Below are 13241 nucleotides of genomic sequence, written 5' to 3' on the forward strand. Positions count from 1 at the left end.
CAGAAAAGTCACTTTAACCATTTATTTTTGGCATCAGTGAGACATCAGACATCTGAACAATAGTTGTTTTCAATAATGGAGGAATAATACCATAATAAAATAAATAAATGTCAAAATAAATACAAAACAAGAGCAGACCACAGGTCACTCAGCTTTTTTTTTTTTTTACATGTTTTTTTTTTATATAGGTTTTTTCGGTTCGTGATCAAACCGGTTTGGGCTCGTACACCGAATCCAGAACTGTTCCAAAATGTAATGGGTACTTCCTTGGCCCATGTTACACCCATCCACAAAGTTACATGAAAATCGGCAGGTGCTTTTTATGTATTCCTGCTAGCTAGCAAACAATCAAACAAAGAGCATCAAAAACAGGCAGTTTTTTTTTTTTTTATGACCCATGCCTACTTGTGCCACCGAGCACGGTTCCTCTCTGAGTGGTACACCTCATAGCAGCCAGCCCTGTGTAATGGGACATTACACATGACACAACGGTAGCGTGTCTCGCTTCTAACACCATTCTGTGTACAAACTCTACACCTCCTCGCTGGGAGCTCTTTTTTGCATGTGGCTGGATACTTGGCCATTACATGGCCCGCTAGATCGACATCCAGCCTGCTTGGAGGGTCCAGGTATGGTGCCCGGCCCGGCCTGGTTGCAGGTTGGTCACTGCCCTCCCCCCCAGCCCCCACCCCGCCACCCCCATAGTCCCAAGAAGCTCTTGATTTCTGCCACATCAGTGTCCTTCCACCTCCCAAGCCTTGAATGTGGCAGAGCCTCGCTCACCTGACTGATGCACTGATGTGCATACAGATTAGTTTGTGCTACAATGGCCTGGAGCAGCTCATCGTCCAGGAAGAGCTGGAAAAAGTCCACTGGTTGAGCAGGAGCACCACCAGTATGAGGACCCGGTTCTGCTGTGAATGGGATGTGGGTTGGCTCCCAGTCAACATCACTCCACTCAGGAGGACCTGCAGGCTGAGGACGTTTCCCACTTCCAGCTCCATCTGCAAATTATAGAAATACATAATTACCATAAACTAGTGTTTTTTATATGTGTGGTACTGAATTCTGGCTGGAACCTGTGATGTGAAAATAAACCTGATTCTGAACTGTGATCTTACCCATTTTCCTGGCACCAGAGGCTGTAGCACCAGATGCTGTAGGCCTACCGCTACAGCCGGCTACGGGCTCCTCTTCAGAGTCTGAAATTCAGTAAAATGAATTGACTGACTGCTGGCTTTTGTACAGTCATAGTAATTACATTTACACAAGTTACACAAGTCATCTCAAACATCGTCTTACCACTGCTCTGTGGAGCTTCGCTCCTGGATGGCTCCCATTCGTCCTCAGAATCCGCGTCTGGAGAAGACGTGAGCTCACTCGACTCAGACTCAGTCAGCCCAGCAGCAGCAGCCGCTACATGCATGGGCTCACCCCGTTCTTCATCCGAGACCTCGGAATCGGTCTCTGATCCGCCGATCGCTTGCGTGCAGCCGCCGAAGACCGCTTGCGTTTGGCCGGCATGGCACAAACACGCCACCCGCTCCCAACTAAACTGAAAACTGAAAATACTAACTAAACTAAACTGAAATAAAACAACTACTGCTACGACTAGATCAAACTGAACTGAAATAAGGCTAATCTACCGGCTACCAACTCGATCAAACTGAACTAGAATAAACGCTAAATACTAAAATGAACTGACGCTAAGGCTAAGCTAACTACAATGAACTGTAACTACGCGCTAACTATCTATCTAAACAAAGTCTACTATAAAGACTATACTAAACACCAGGGGCGGTTTTAGCATCAGAGCTTTGGGTGGGCTCAGCCCACCCAAAGGTCATGGACCGCTGAACCCCTAGGGGGGTCCGGGGGCATGCCCCCCCGGAAGAAAATTTTGTACAGTTTCAAGTAAAAATGGATCAAACTGGCACACTTTGAGATCAAAATGAAGAGACTAGATCTATGAAGAACTACACACATCAATATCTTCTTTACCGTTCTGTGGTTTTACAGCAATGAAAAAATTATTGTTTCCCTATATATACTATATATATTCTGCATACAGGTTACTATATGGTAGAATTATGCTTGCATAAATAATACCAAAATCACCTCTTTCAAGTAAAGTAACATTTTGCTTTGTAGGCAAAACAAAAGTAAAATTAAATCAAAAGGGAACTTCCTAACTTATTGGCTGGAATAATATTCCGACAAGATAATAATATACTGTAAGCACTAAAGCAGGAGTTTGCAGTCAACTAGTTGAAATTAATATGTGGCAGTATTTGTGGGGGTCAAAATCTATGTAGGGTGTACCACCACAAATAGATCAGTGTATGGGAAACACTGACTATTAAATTGTGTGACTAGAAAGACACCAATAAATCTGAGAAAATGTACTTTAATTTTGAACAACAGCACTACAACGGTGGCATTACAAATGGTATTATGAAATTATTGTGTGAAAAAACAAGAATGCCACTTTTTTCATGAACTTTAAGCAGAAAATAAAAAAATAGTTTTAAAGCAAAAATAAATAATAAATAAAGATCATTTTAACATTGGCTCAACCAGCCCATCTTACTGACCACCAGGGGTCCTGGTCCTTAATCCCTTTTTATTACTCCCATGCCACTGGTACTGTACACAAACAAGACTGTTTAAATATCTGCCTTGCACTCCCTTAGAGCAGGGGTGTCAGACTCATATTAGGTAGAGGGCCGGATTTGTTCAACTGAGACCTCATGGGGGCCGGATTTTTTTTTTACTAAAATCAATTCGACTCATTTACCCATTTACTTCACAAAAGAATTACTGCTCTTTCCATTTCTCTTGAAACTGCCTGCCTTCCGTGTCAACCCCTTCTTTTTTTCGACAGCATCTTGTTCAGGGGCGGACTGGGATCATAATTCAGGCCGGGCATTAGATACCAAGCAGGCCAGGCCGATACGGGCCGACGCGCGTGCCGGCGTCAGAAAAATTTGGGCCGTTTAAAGCTCAATTTGGGCCGTTTGAAGCCAGATGTGGGCCGTTTGAAGCCCAATTTGGGTCGTTTAAAGCCAGATTTGGGCCGTTTGAAGCCCGATTTGGGCCGTTTGAAGCCCAATTTGGGCCAAGTCCAATTTTACAATGAGATGCACCCACTTTAATCCTGAATAAAGTAATAAAACCACTAGTAAACCAGTAGGCGGGCATTTGCCCGACGTGCCCGATTATGCAGTCCGCGCCTGATCTTGTTGATTCTTTTGTTTTTTGGTAGGTAGCTGAATGCGCGATTCAATTCCAGCGTGGCATCATGGCGGCTTTGTTTACACCTGATGACCTACTGACATACTTCCTTGTAGTGCAGGTTAATTAACTTATGAATGAACTCTTAGCTTGCTTATTAGCCACACGTAGTTCATGATAATGGGGTGTGAATTTAATAATACCGTAAATTCCGGACTATAAGCCGCGGCTTTTTTCCCGTTTTTTGGCCTTTTTTGCCCCCTGCGGCTTATATAACGGTGCGTCTTATCTATGGATTTTTTCCAAAAAAAAAAAAAAATCTCTCTTTTTTAGCACTCTTTCTAACTATAAATCCACTTCTGTTTTAATTTCCTCTCTTGCGCTCTTTTAACAACATAACATAACATAACATAACACAACACAGGTAAGCAGAAAGAAAAAGACGAAGCAAATCACCGCCATGAATGAGGAAATGACTCACCTGCTGGAGGCTGGCCGCTGGAGATACACGGCTTGGGCTAAACTTTTACTCCGTGAAACACTATCGATTAAGTCCGACATCGCTCAGAGGTTTGAGCAGCTTGAAAACAAGTTTGAAAACGTGCAGAAGTCCATCCACTCACTCACTAAAGAAAATAATGCAACGAAGAGTTTCACTCGTGTCCAGCCATCTGGCCGAGTTAGAGCAGAAGTCCCGAACACAGTGAGAAAACCTCCCGAAGCTGCTGCTGGAGCGGGGTGCATATTGTCCGGCCAGCCGACCGAGAGGCATGCGAGCCGGGCACTATTAAACAGTTGGGGTGTGTGAGGTGGCTGGCTGTGGAGGTGGCGGTTTCTCCTCCTCCTCCTTTCTCCCGCACACCGGGCGCCTCGGCCACGTCCAGACCCCGGCCTGCCACCGAGGGCCATCTTCATCTGCCTACTCCGCTGGCCCGACCGTCAACTCATCCTCCAGGCTGCGGGGAAGAAGCAGCTTTTTCGCTTTTCACCACACCGCGGACACTGTGTGCCCAGCGGCGGAACAAGAGCTCAAAGTGAAACTGCCGAATATCTTTTGAGTTGGACTGGTCAATAGTACTGTGAGTAACTAAAATAAAAAAATAAAAAACGGAATTCTCTCTTCTTTAGCACTCTTTCTAACTATAAATCCACTTCTGTTTTAATTTCCTCTCTTGCCCTCTTTTCACCACACCGCGGACACTGTGTGCACTGTAAAAAAAACAAAAAATACCACAATGTGTGATTTTGTCTGGGGATTAGTGACCTGACTTTTGTTTTGTTGAAATGTTAATAAATGGGAGCTTCCCCAAACAGCCATCGATCCCGACAATCCCCTCTGTGCACGAAGCCTTACATATGGTAATTAAACATCAAAACACCCGCGGCTTATAGTCCGGTGCGGCTTATAGAAGAAAAAAATAGTCACCTTTGAAGGTGCGGCTTATAGACCGGTGCGTCTTATAGTCCGGAATTTACGGTAATAATAATATATATATATATATTTTTTAATATTCCAAAACATCTCGCGGGCCGGATGAAACCTGCCCGTGGGCCGGATCCGGCCCGCGGGCCGTATCTCTGACATCCCTGCCTTAGAGGGAAATAACAAGCCTGTAAGAACTTTTATTGAGATACTGAACTAACATCACAGCAACATAAGTGATGCCATGCACGCATGTTAAGCTATCGTCATCATCACATCAGACAGGCTGTGTAAAGCAGCCACTTGCGATCCTGAAGGGCTTAATTTCATTCAGATAACAAGGGACCCGTTTGAAAATGTTTGTCACTTATGCCCATATGTTTCTCAAAAAACATCACATCCATTTACACCCGCTTACTGCGAGCTAGCATGACATGGCTGGCTGGTGCCATGGTAGCCTACCTACCTTCCTCCAGTCCACCTGTTTGTCTGGCAGGCACAGCAACAAGTTCTTTTGTTTAGCCTACGACAACGTTATGTGCTAATTTGCATATCAATATGCGCTAATTAAGTAACTACTAACGACTCTGACTGCTCAATGCTCACCTCAGTTTCATTGATCATGAGTGGGATGAGTGAGGAGAACGATTGTGTGGACTGTGGAGGACCACTTCGCTGCTGTACTGTGTGTGTGACCTGTGTGAAGTGATGTGGGATTAGGCAGATAGATGGAGGAGGGAGCGCCTGCGCAGCCGCGGTTCTAGAAACTTTTCGGGTGAGCTGAACCCCCCTAAATTTTTGTCTCAGCCCACCCTAAGAACATAGAGGGGGGGGGGGGAACATGCACACAGCGCATTGAGTGTAGTCAGAAACTGCTACTAATGACCACCATGGATTTGGAGAGGGATAAAAAAAAAAAAAAAAAAAAAGTTTTTTTGCCTCTATTTTTTTGGGTGGGCTGAGACTATTTTTGGGTGGGCTAAAGCCCACCCAAAAACGGCCTAGAACCGCCCCTGCTAAACACTACTACTGTACTAACAACTAACAAACTAAATCAACTACGCTAACCAACTCGCTCTAAATCTGACTCTAAATTGCTAAATTGCTGAAATTCTCTATCTATAAATCGCTATGTAATGCTATGTCTCGCTCTGTATCTCAAACTTACCTACTACCCACGCTGATTAAAGGAGCCCGCCTTCCTTATATAGAAATCTTTGTTAGAGTACTTCCGGGGCAGCGGGAGAGGTCGGATCCACATTCACCTATTACCCAAGGGCCTCACCTAGTGGAAACCACTGAAAAAACAGTTTGACGTATTAATACGTCAATGGCAGTGAACCGCTGGATTTTTTTTTACGTATTAATACGTCAGTGGCAGTCAACGTGTTAAGATCGATATTTTTTTGTTTTCTTATGGTGTGGTTCTCTCAGACAGCCTCTTTGACATGTTTTTTAAAGTGATAGCCAAGTTGTGAGGTGACGTAAGGGTCCCACGCAAAACCAACCCCCCTCTCAAAACACCCGAATTCGAAAATGGAATTATTTCTCTAGGCCTATTTTACAATTATGAAAATAATTTAGGTTTCTACAATAATTAGGTCTACTTTTTATTTAGCCCTACTTTTATCAATTTCAGCGAAATTATGGAAAATTCTGCAATATTTCATGTTTTACAGTTGATTACATTTTTATGACCAAATTCCATGATTCTGTCCGTTTTTTCTGCATTGCGGAAATCATCTGGCTCTACTAATAAAAATAATCATTAGTAGCCCTGCTTGAGACTCCAGCCTTACCTCAGAACATAGATACTTGCTTGGATTTGGTCCTTCCAGTAGGATAGTCTTCCCCATCACTATGCCTCTCTGCTGCCCCTTCATTTGCATAAGATTACCAAGAAATATAGAAATAGACAAAATCAAAACACCCAGAGGTCTCATCAAGCCGATATCTCTAGCCGTCCTCCGCTGCTGGAGGTCCGGGAGTCTCCGACCGCCGGTGCCCAGATCCTGGTGCACCCTGGGTGGGTGATAATGTGGAGCAGATGGCACAATTGGACCTAAAGGCAGCGGCGCAGAGGTCCACAGACAGGAAAGGCTTAGAGAGGAGGAACATACCTGCTACAAATTACAGCCATTTACCTCGCCTTCCATGATCCGCTGAGAGCTGGAACTGGTGGTGAAGCACTCAGGGGAAATATCAAGCAGCAGTATCCACCTTATTTCTAGCTGCCATGATGCCTATGGGTGCTTCTTCCGGTGTAATAGACGGTTTTAACTTGACAAAAAAAAACGTCTATGAGGGTTTTACAGCAGAGCCATTCTGCTCTACAGCCGTAAGGGTTAATATGTCACTTTTATAATTTTAGAAAAAAATGTAGACGGTCAAAGTAACCATTTAGATTACTCTTGTGTGCTCAGTTTATTAAATAACGGCTATTTAGAAATCTGGTTTTCGTTTTCAGCTTTATTTTATGCATTAAATGTCGTTCGGGTGCTGGGATAACGTAATGCATTATGGATAGTCTGCTACTGTGGCTAATGCTAGCGGCTAGCGTTAGTTACTTTACATGGCAGTAAAACGCTACTGAATGATCAAATTGATTTAACCTTTAACCATTTCGAGTAACACTGTTTCCATACGGACCCCCAGCGTTGGTTAGTTGTTTATAACGCGACTATATTTATAACTTTTATAACGTACTCCGGTTTCCGGTTTATAATTCGGGTCTGCAGCCAAAGAGTATAACAAAGGAAATGGCAAGCTGCAACAATAAGTCACGTTAAACCGGACCTTGTACCCATAAATTTTTTTACAGTGGGGCATTCAAAAATAAGGTGGATAGAGGATTATCTTTCAATGTTTGTATCACCGTTCATTCAGGCTGCTTTCTCCCTGGGAACGATTGCTTCCGTTCCGTTCCGCACCCGGGAACGATTGCCCCCCCTGCCCTCTCCCGCTGGTCAGCTTTCACATTACAACATTTCTTCCGTGAATCCGTGCTCGGAAATGGAACAGAGTGCACTTGCGTCATCAACTATGCCTGGAGTTTATCCTCGCCCGTGTGTTGTCTATGTGGTTCGGAACGGTTGGCTTTCACACTCGCAAGTGTTGCGTGCCCGGGCACGCCAAAGCACTCCCCAGACCACCTTTTGAAGTGGATCCTGTCACGGTTCCCCGTTGCGTGCCCGGGCGCAGAACGGAACGGTACGCAATGTTCACACTCGTCAAATGTTCCGAAACTGGGGTCAATTTGGGGACAAGTGTGCTCAGGAACGGTACCGGAGCACCAGTGAGAAAGCACCCTCAGTCTCATTTTGTTTAGTGCATTCTCTGTAGGTGGGGGTCCATCCTCTCTCATTCCTTTTGCCTTTTTTTAAAGACTATGGTGAGAAGTCAGGCTTGACCACAGATTTGGGTTTGGGGTTTAGTTGCTCTTTAAGTAGTGTGTGGATCTACAGTGTTGTAATCGAGTCACTATATCTGGAGTCCGAGTCGAGTCCGAGTCACCAAAGAGTTTGAGTGATGACATTCAGCGACACGTCACAGTTGCTCTAGTGACATCACTGATGACATCATCACTAGTGGCCACGCCGTCTAAAGCAAATAATTAATCATTAAAATAAGTGTCAATTTTCCTGAAACCCTCAATTGAGTGATACTGCACTGTCTTTGGACACGTCCTCATTCCACTTATTACTTTTAACCTCATGTTTGTTTGGTTGCTGAGTCAAAAGTCAATCTCTGCAAATGCTGCAGATAAAACATCAACAGTGACCTCCGCTTTTCTCTTTGTGGCACGCTTAGGGTGTTTTCACATATAGTCCGTCCTCTTTAATTGCACTGAACTCTTAAGTGGACCAACAGCAAAGGGACTCACTTCTTTTTGTGTTCACATTGTCAGTTTATTTGAAAGTTCTCTTTCTGGTCCACTTCAGCTCTGATGGGGCCTCAGTCCTCTTTCTGTTCACACGTACCTACGTAGTTCCACTGGAGCTCTCAGTCAGACCTTTACTGCTTTGGATTATGAGGAAAAATATTGCTGTTCTTATACTTGTCTTGCACTACATTGTATATATTGAATAAAAGAAACAGACATCTTTCAAAAACATCCTAGCCTACTTCAATCACCAACACAGAGTTGCCTTATACAGTAAGCCAGTAAACATCAAATAGGCAGATAGGCATAAGAGGTAGAACTCAGGTGATACATTGAAGGTGTGTTATGAGCAAAGAGCAAAAAATGAGATATGCGAACCTGGACCGCTTTGTATTCACACTACACAGGGGAAACGAACCAGAACGGGGACTTCGAACCGAACTCAGACCACCTGAGTTCGGTTAACTTCAGAGGGGTCTGAGTTATTTTGAAGTGTTCACATAATGCACAAAGTCACAAGTCATTTTTTGCAAGTCAAGTCTCAATTCTTTGAGCTCGAGTCCAAGTCAAGTCTAGTCTTTGAGAGGTAAGTCCAACTCACGTCTCAAGTCTTTGGTTACAAGTCCAAGTCAAGTCTCAAGTCTTTGGTTACAAGTCCAAGTCAAGTCTCAAGTCTTTGGTTACAAGTCCAAGTCAAGTCTCTGGTTGAGTGTTCTATCATCTGCTGCATGCCATCGGGTCTGCTTAGAACACTGCAGACTTCAAAGCATGTCCTCACTCCTTTATTAGCATACAGTATCATCATTGATGAGTTGACATTAGTAGTAGTAGACATTTACTTAATGTTAATGCGCGTGCACGCACGCACGCACACACACACACACACACACACACACACAAAATAAAAAATAAAGATTGTTCACAAGTCCAAATGTCAAGTCTCAACAAGTCTTTGAGGACGAGTCTATAGTCAAGTCTCAAGTCACTGTGTGCGACTTAGATACTACTCAAGTCCAGTCTCAAGTCCAAGTCCCCAGTCCCCATCTCTGCTAAGAGGTCTGAGTTCACTTGGAGGGCTGAAAGGGACCAAGTGTGAACACACCCTTAGTGGCACGGCATGCACACCGCTTGACCACAGCCACGTACAACGGCTTGGTGGCTACAATGCGCCCGTTCATTTCTGTTAACGCTTTGGTGGCCTCCGCTGGAGACGAGAAGCGGACAAAGCCAAAGCCTTTGCTGCGACCCCCCTCCATCATGACCTTGACACTGGTTATGGTGCCGAATGGCCAGAACAACTTTCGCAAGTGTTCATCATCAATTCCATCATCCAGATTCTTCACGTACAAGTTCAGACCCCAGTGGTTGCAAGTCATGCGGTCTTGTTTCATTTGCTCAAATTTGCGCTTGATTTCCGTCTGTCGTTCAACTTTTTTATGTGCATGGCTTACGTAGATCAGCTTGTCATTCAACTTCTTACCGTTCATCTCGTCCACTGCCTTTTGGGCATCTTCATGCCTCTCAAAGCTGACAAACGCGAAGCCTCGAGACCTTCCGCTGTCCTCAGTCATGACTCGGATACTCATGATGTTTCCATATTTACTGAAGACTTCCCTCAGCTTCTTGTCGTCCATGTCTTCACCAAAATTCTTTATGTAGACGTCTGTGAACTCTTTGGCTCGTGCCTCCTGCTCAGCCTTGCGTTCGGCGCGATATTTGAAGCGACCCACAAATACTTTCCGGTCATTGAGCAACATGCCATTCATTTTCTCAATGGCTCGTTCAGCTTCCTCCTGAGTCTCAAAGTGCACATAGCCGTAGCCTTTAGAGCCATTCTCATCACAAGCCAACTTGCACCACAGGATGTTGCCAAAAGCAGAGAAGGTGTCACATAGGCCCTTCTTGTCAATGGACTTGTCAAGATTCTTGATGAAGATGTTTCCCACAGGGGACCACTTGACGCGCAAAGGGCGCCCCTTGATCATGTCAAAGTTCATGGTGTCCAGTGCACGCTTAGCGTCGGCTGGTTGTTCAAAGTTAACAAAGGCGTATCCAAGGGGACACCGTGTGATCATGTGTCTGGGGACCGAAATGGAGAGGATGGCTCCAGCAGGTCTGAATTTGTCGTACAGCATGCCTTCAGTCACATCTTGTTGGAGATCCCACACATACAGTGAGGCCATGGGGTAACTAGGAGAACTGGGGTCCATTTTCTTTGACTGTATTGGCGAGCAAAGTTACTTAGACAAAACTAACCGGCCCTACTTATAGCCTCATCAGGGAGGATTTATGACATTACTGATGATGTCACAATGTCTATGGCATCAGTGTCTGTCATAAATCAGTGATGATGTCATTTTATGCATAGGCATTGTGACTTCAGTGACTAAACAGTGACATCATCTGTGATTTATGACATCAGTGATGATGTCACAATGTCAATGTCAACATAATTTGCGACCTTTGCGACTGTCGAGCCAATGTCACACGTACTGGAAAACGCCAGTGAGAAGAAGATGGCGGAGGGAGATAAAAATGCGGAGCTATTCAAGGAGAAGGCGAATAGTTACTTTAAAGAGAAAGACTATGAAAATGCAATCAAGTATTACACAGAGGCCCTGGAGCTCAATCCAGCCAATGCTATCTTCTATAGCAACCGAAGCTTGGCATACTTACGCACAGAATGCTATGGCTATGCCCTGGCTGATGCTACCAAGGCCCTGGAGATAGACAAGAACTACATCAAGGGGTACTACCGCCGGGCCACCTCCAACATGGCACTGGGCAAGTTCAAGGCTGCAATTAAGGACTATGAGACGGTAGTCACAGTTCGACCCAATGACAAGGATGCAAAGATGAAGTATCAAGAGTGCAACAAGCTTGTGAAACAGAAGGCTTTTGAAAGAGCTATCGCCAGCGATGAGACAAAAAAATCTTTTGTGGATTCCCTAGACATTGAAAACATGACAATTGAGGATGAGTATGCAGGCCCCAAACTTGAAAACGGGAAGGTCACATTGAAGTTCATGAAGGAGATGATGGATTGGCTTAAGGACCAGAAGAAGCTACACAGAAAGTGTGCTTATCAGATGTTGCTCCAAGTCAAAGAGGTTCTATCCAAACTCCCAAGTCTTGTAGAAATCTCATTAAAAGAGACAGAAAAGATAACAATCTGTGGGGACATCCACGGCCAATTTTACGATCTCCTCAACATCTTCAAGTTGAATGGCTTACCCTCACAGACCAACCCTTACCTGTTCAACGGTGACTTTGTGGATCGAGGCTCTTTCTCTGTCGAGGTCATTCTTACTCTCTTTGGCTTCAAGCTGCTCTTCCCTGATTGCTTCCACTTGCTTCGGGGTAACCATGAGACGGACAGCATGAACCAGATGTACGGGTTTGAAGGGGAGGTCAAAGCCAAGTACACCGCTCAGATGTCCCAGCTGTTTAGTGAGGTCTTCCAGTGGCTGCCTCTTGCACAGTGTATCAATAACAAAGTACTGGTGATGCATGGAGGTCTCTTCAGTGAAGACGGTGTCACATTGGAAGACCTCAGGAAGATTGACAGGAACAGACAGCCTCCAGCCTCTGGTCCCATGTGTGACCTCCTGTGGTCGGATCCACAGCCTCAGAACGGCCGGTCGATCAGCAAGCGAGGAGTGAGCTGTCAGTTTGGGCCGGATGTAACGGCGCGCTTCCTGGACCAGAACAAGCTGAACTTCATCGTGCGTAGTCATGAGGTCAAGGCTGAGGGCTACGAGGTCACTCACTCAGGGAAGTGCATCACCGTGTTTTCAGCACCCAACTACTGTGATCAGATGGGAAATAAAGGAGCTTATATCCACCTCAGGGGATCTGACCTTAAGCCAGAATTTCACCAGTTCACTGCTGTGCCTCATACAAATGTCGAGCCCATGGCGTACGCCAACATGCTAATGAAGATGGGGATGATGTAGAGGCACTGCTAGTCTGTGACACTGACAACCTCCCACCTGACCTGAACCACCCTGACGACCTCCCACCTGACCTGAACCACCCCGGCCACCTCATCCCCTCCAGTGCTTAGACAGGCTCTTGTTCATGCCTAGCCTAGGGGATCCCTCCCTAAAACCCGCACTAGTTGTATTCAGAATACACATGGTGTAGTTCAGATGGGACAAGATATCTTAGACCAGCCTGTTCAAGAATCAAGCGTGTTATGTTCTTTCATGTATCTGTTAAACCTGGAAAAAATTTCAATAAAATAAATAATTTCCATTGTACATGTGCCCGCTCATGTGTTCCATCACTGGGTAAATAAATCTACTCTGAGAATTGCAGATGCATCCATTGGAGCTGCTTGGTTTTTAAATATTTGATTACCGTATATGATGTATTCCGCAGATGGGATAAGATAGCTGGTTAAGTAATAATAATAATAATAATAATTCATTTATTTTATATAGCGCTTTTCAATGACCCAAAGACGCTTACAATAGGAGTCCACAGAAAACAAGTAAAATAGAAACGTGCAACAGGCAACAGATACAAAGATGTGTAATGGAATTGATTGTTTGGTTTTTACGTGGAGCAGCGGACTGCAAACTAGGGATGTCACAATACCAGAAATTTAGTAGTCGATACACACACACACTCACGCACACACAAACACAACTGCCCGACTGACATCACTTGTCGAGCAATTGCCTGACATAATTTCCA

The 13241-nt window shown here is 44.7% G+C and overlaps 2 pseudogenes across 2 annotated transcripts; one reads left to right on the forward strand and one right to left on the reverse strand.

Annotated features, from left to right (window-relative positions):
• Positions 1-9604: 9604 nt before the first annotated feature.
• Positions 9605-10750, reverse strand: LOC310773197 (polyadenylate-binding protein 1A pseudogene; annotated as a pseudogene). The gene has a single exon. The product of its transcript is annotated as a polyadenylate-binding protein 1A pseudogene (transcript).
• A 270-nt stretch (positions 10751-11020) lies between these two features.
• Positions 11021-12496, forward strand: LOC310773654 (serine/threonine-protein phosphatase 5 pseudogene; annotated as a pseudogene). The gene has a single exon. The product of its transcript is annotated as a serine/threonine-protein phosphatase 5 pseudogene (transcript).
• Positions 12497-13241: the final 745 nt, after the last annotated feature.

This window comes from Poromitra crassiceps, assembly GCF_964638095.1.
Source record: "Poromitra crassiceps genome assembly, chromosome: 3".
Classification (NCBI taxonomy): domain Eukaryota; kingdom Metazoa; phylum Chordata; class Actinopteri; order Beryciformes; family Melamphaidae; genus Poromitra; species Poromitra crassiceps.